The following is a 6191-nucleotide window of genomic DNA, read 5'->3' as shown; positions in this document are numbered from 1 at the left end:
CACAATAACACGCTAACTAATGCAAAAAAGAAGCATTTACTTACTTATCAGATCGATCGATGTATTCTGGAAGAACTCTTGGCTCTTATTCTGAGGTAAATCCAGCCTTTACTCAGCGCGTCTTCTTCCAGAAACTAACAGCAGCAGATATGAACGGAGTCTCGTGACTGTGTGTTTGTTGTTGGGCGTCTCCAAGTGCGCGCGCGTCACGTGGTTATTTACATGTGAACACGAGGGGGGCGGGATCACATTAGAAATAATGAGTTAGACCGGACAGACTGAACATCGTGTCGGTGTCATACGGATTATTTTATCACAGTGTAGGATATCAGAGACTGAATCAGACAAAGTGAAGCTGCGATCAGAACATTGAAACATGAGAAGCTGAGATTCCAGAAAGAGAGGCTCCAAGAAACAGGATATCATAAATCTGTCCGGAGTCCTAGCTCCAACTAGCTGAAGCAATCCTAACTTAACAAGCCTCTTTCATCAAACAGCTTACAACCTTGAGACAAACGAACACTTATTGATAATTCCAATTCAAGAAGGAGACTGTCAAATTGGTTGCAAGTAATCAAGACTGATGTTCACACGTAAACCTGTGATAGAAAATCATTAGCTACAGACTCTTTCGGGCGTGTCTCCACACATAAAAGACCGTCCAAACCAACATTCCTTCGTTCTCCTTAGAACTATACAAAGACTTTATTTTTCATATGCACATAAAATCATCCTAAAAGGACATTTTTATGCAGAACCCCACATATGATTTTAATATCCTTGTTTTAATCACTCATTGTGTATGCCTTGCTTTTAATCATTATTGAATAGCTCGAGCCTTAAAGATAAATATTGCATATTTAGTATGTATGAGCTCGAAAATTCATGCTGTGAATGTTTCTTCCAATCAATTCTTTGTCAAAGGCATCATAGTCTTATTATGAAATCATGTTCAAAAAGGTATACTTTGCCAAAGCCTGTAAAATTCGGACCATGTGACTGATAACAAGCTGATTTATGATGTAAAGAACACACCCTAGCTAAGCAAGGACAGTTTCTAATTGGTCAAGACGTCCAGATGGGACGGTCCAGAAGCTGAGTTTAAAACCTCAGGACATCGTAAAATACACTCTCTTACTCCTCTCTCTGTTACATCACTCTTCGTACCCTTCTCTCTGACTCTCGTCTCTGGTCCCTCTCACCGCGTGCTCTGGCCTCATGTGCCATAATGAGAAGGAAAACAACTTAGTCTCGTTACATCATTTTATTTTATTATTTTACGTTAGTTTCTTTTCTTTCCGTGGAGTTTCGTGTTCTAATGTACGTTTGCTACAAAGTCCAGTTCCGACTGCACTCAAACGTCAACCAAACTTCAACTCCACACCCAAGAGACATCACTTCAAAGACTACTGAACTTCCAGCCAATCAGACACTTCGGGAACCCCCTTGTCTGCAACGAGGACACAACCCCGTTACACAGGCAAAGCAAGCAACACACACCTCCAGATTCTAACAGGTTCTAATTGGTGTATTTAATATAAATTTTAGCCTCATTGAGAAACTCAAAGCGAGGGTTAAATAAGTGATTGATGGTTGTTCAAGTCTATGCAATTGAACATATTGCTGTGAATTTGGGATTTCACATTTCCATTCTCTTAAACTCATCCTTTCCTCACTCTCTCTCTTTCTGCAACGTGTGAATGTGTGAATGCTTGTGTTCATGTGTTAGATTAGTTTATGTCTTAGGTTTATATAAATAAAATCTGATTTATATTTTAAAAGAGAAGTATCTTGTGTTTTCTGCTCACAAGTTAATGCCTTAATCTGTCGATTTCGTTACTGTGCTATTTAATAGTGTTTTCACTATATTTGGGATTTTAATATCCAGTGCAGAGTTTGTCATACGGCTCGTTCAGTGAATCGCCGTAACACGGACTCTGTTCAAATCCCTATTAAATCATAAATGATTCCCTTTGAGCTAAATTAAACTATTTGTTTAAATTACGTATTAATATTATAAAATGTAATAACCCCTAACCCTACAACAGAACATTTGTTTTCGACAACAAAAAGTTGTTTTCAACTTCAGTTGCTAAGCAGACACTTTAGGCTTTCTATAGATATAACTCTCATGTTTCTGTGTTGAGTATTTGCTGAGTTACACTTAATTTTAGTGACGCGTTACTATAAATATATCGCGGAGAAGGAGAAGACAGACAGCGCACCCTGTTTGTTTTCTTTTTTCCCCAAAACCACAAAGTTTTGTTGTAATCGTGAATGTACTCAAAAAAAAGTAGACACTTAACAGTTTCGATTGATGTATAACACTTATTTGTGTGACCAAAATCAACAGAGCATTTTTAGTGTCTTTTGCACTTATCTTAAAAAAACCGAGTTCGTATCGCCGGCGATACAGCCGACCCCAAAGGGTTAAAGTTAACCTTTCTCATCATAATGTATGATTAAAACACTTATAGGAATCTGCTAGGATATGCTCTTTATTTTATTAAATAATGCAGCAACGGATCTATGCACGGAAAACTGAGCCGTGCAGGGCAGGGCTCCGCCCTACAGAGAAACTTGTGATTGGATCAAACGGCAAAAGTGCGGACTGAAGTCAGCCCGTTAAAAGACTCACCCAACTTTGGTGAGTTCTCTTTTTGCTTGCTCGCGCGCTGTTTGAAACTTCGGCTCCTGCTCTGATCGCGCTGTTAAGCGCTTCCAGCCATTAACATCTGGTCGAGCATTGAACAACTATCAAGACTTAGTCAAACTTCTAAAGAAACATCTTTAACATCTGAAGCCGTAAGAACTGAAACAGACTTCCTAAGAGCGTCATCACGTCACAGAGAAACCAACCAATCGCAAGAGGGCATCCCCAGTGACATCACGCAACAGCGATTTCAGCAGCCAATCCGCACCCGGGGTTCCCTCAACCAGGAAAGGGACGGAAACTCAACTTAAAGCAAGTACAATCAAACAAATCCTCTTAATTCTGCTGGAAACTGGTTGAAGTCATTTAAGAGCAAAGACAGACAAGTTTTCTGTTTGAAATTCCCTCAGGGCAAAGTTTTCAGTAACTAGCAAAATAGTGCTGGTTTAAGCTTTCTTCAAGTTCATTGCCTGCAATGTGTGTGTTTGTGTGTTAGGTATTATGTTTTGTGTTATGTTAGCTTAGTAGTGTTGTAGAGTAGAAAATAAACTTTGGTTTATTAAGAAATTTTTGTCTGGTGCTGTGTGATTTCCAAGGCTTAAACTATTTGCCAAAGTTCGCGTTACCGATGCAAAAAATGTACCTAATCAATTCTGTGTTATTACTGTGGCCACGGGGAATAAAACGGAATTATTAAGAGATAACGTACTGATTTTAATGCCTGCTGGACAAGTCGTTAATGAGGTATTGTTAACAAGGTATAAGTTGGACGTTTTGATTAATATCGATTAATCATTTAAATCTCAATATCGAATCTTGAGTATAGATACTGTAAAAGCTTTACAATATATAGGTTTAACCCTCTGAGCCCGACAAACGCGAATACGCGTTTTGGGGCAGATTTTCCTGATAAGGCAGAAATGAGCTTGCATTTCTCTGCCATTTTTGATTGTTCAGATAAGAGCAATACACCATTCGAATCTGTAAGGGGTCTTCTTTTATTTGTATACACTCATAATAACAACTAAACGTTGTGCTTTTGAAGAATAAAGAAAACAAACAGGGTGTGCTCTCTGTCTTCTTCGTCTCCGCGATCTGTTTTCAGAAATGCGTCACTAAAATGAAGTGTAACTCAGCGAATACTCAACACACAGACATGAGAGTTATCTCTATAGAAAGCTTGAAGTGTCCACTTTCAAATGAAGTAAGTCATATCGAAAACAAATATTCTGTGATGAAGTAATCCGTATGAAACCAACACGATGTTCAGTCTGTCCCGTCTAACTCATTATTTTTAATGAGATCCCGCCCCCTCGCGTTCACATGCAAATAACCACGTGACCCGCGCGCGCGGAGCATAAACAAAGCGTCAGTGAAGAGTTCATCGCTGCTACTGTTACTTTCTGGAAGAAGACGCGCTGAGTAAAGGCTGGATTTCCTCAAGAGTTTGATGAATAAGTAAGTAATGTTTATGTTTTGCATTAGTTAACTGTTATTGTGACATAAACTTGAACACATTACTAGATGGGTTTTTCCCAAATTACAACACGATAAATGCTAGGCATCTAAGAATGTTTAGACCATGTTTATTATTAATAATATCTGTTCAAAAATATATTTTAATAGCGTGCTAAACGATAACAATTAGTTCTCAGATATAAAATATATTTTTTATAGTGCAAAGTTCATCCTTTTATAGTATAAAGCATGAGTGAGTCTATGACTGCATAATCATATCCTCTATACTATAAAATAATACATGATGTTCAGGATGGCTATATGACTACAAAATCATAGTTGGGTTTTCCCCAAACTATAATTCCTGACTAAAATGTTTGAAATCCAGTAAAACATTTTGAATATGATGGGCAATTCATTGTATTTAAATTTCTTACTGCACGAGTATGTTTTCATGCTCTTTATAAAACAATAAAAGTAATATGAGAGTACATTGTAACGTGATGAATGCTACGAGTCTAAGTATGTTTAGAACATGTTTATGATTAATAGCCTACTCTGTTCAAAAATAGAGTATAATTGCATGCTAAACAATAATAATTAGTTTCTCAAAAATAAAATGTCTCTTTTTTTTTACGACAATACAAAGCATGAATGAGTCTATGACTACAAAACCTATATAAATATATATATATATATATATATATATATATATATATATATATAGATGCTCCTGTTATAAACATGCTCACAAATGTTTTTTCTCTTTTTTTGGTTGTTTGTATTTTATTGAATCAGACACCTGCACCACAGATGATGAATCCTGCTGACTTTCAGTCTCTTCCAACTGTTTTCCTCTGAGAGTGCTGCACTAACATCAGAAGTTCAACAGTTTCTTCTTGAATCCATGGAAAGTAGCAGAAACACTTAAATAACACGTAAATATCAGGTATGATTTATCTGTTTCACTTGTTGAACAGAATCTGTTGCAGGAATGACTCAAAGTCTGTTCACATCTCTGTGGTTAGATCAGTGTGCACAATAATGTGTCTTTGACCTTCATTATGTATGTTTTGATTGTACTGTGTTGTAAATAAAATACAAATCATTTAAAAACCCCATTTTTTCAGTCTCCTCACACTCTCTGTCTTACCTGCCTCAGTCTCAGTCACACTGATGGCCCATTAGCAGCTTTAGGGGAGGGCCCTTTGTCTCTCAGGTGAGAAACACTTAATATTCAAGCCCATTACCACTCCCTCGCATATTGGCTTTCAATCACAAAACATGTCTTTAAAAATTTAAATCAATATATTGTTTTCTGTGAATGAGTAAGCGGAATAATTTTCACATAATTGTGAAGTAAATATTCTAGCCTACAAGTCTGGTTCTCAAAAGTCTTGTAAACAATTGTTCTGTATGTGTTTTATGGTCTTATTTCAGTGACTTCAAAATTTTAGTTTTTCACTAACCACGCATAAACGTTGTTTTCTCAAAAACACAATCATGTACACAAATGCTGCTAACATAACATTGTAGCCCAGTTTGTGCTGTTTACAGTGTTATTAGACTTTAGCCATTTATATTTTTATAAGCAACTGAAAAAAGCACAAATGTCAGGGCATGTCGAAAGTTCTCCAGGCCCCCAAAACACCCTCAGGGCCCAGAGGGTTAATAGACTCACGCATGCTTTGTACTATCGTAAACAAAAAAAGACATTTTATATCTGAGAAACGAATTATTATTGTTTAGTATATTATTAAAATCTATTTTTGAACAGAGCATGCTATTAATCATAAACGTTCTAAATATACTTAGACTCGTAGCATTCATCATGTTACAATGTACTCTCATATTACTTTTGTTTTACATAGAGCATGAAAACATCATCGCACCGTAAGAAATTTAAATACAATGAATTATCCATCAATTTCAAACATTGTAGTCTGCAATTACAGTTTGGGAAAAAAAAACAATTATGATTTTGTCGTCATATAGCCTAATATGTATGATTTTATAGTAGCTGTTATGATTCTGCAGCCATAGACTCATGTATGTTTTGTATTACAAAAGGATGTACTTT

The sequence above is a fragment of the Barbus barbus genome (genome assembly GCF_936440315.1).
Source record: "Barbus barbus genome assembly, chromosome: 46".
In the NCBI taxonomy this organism is placed as follows: Eukaryota; Metazoa; Chordata; class Actinopteri; order Cypriniformes; family Cyprinidae; genus Barbus; species Barbus barbus.
The sequence above is the reverse complement of the archived record's forward strand: the minus strand, read 5'-3'. Positions refer to the sequence as shown.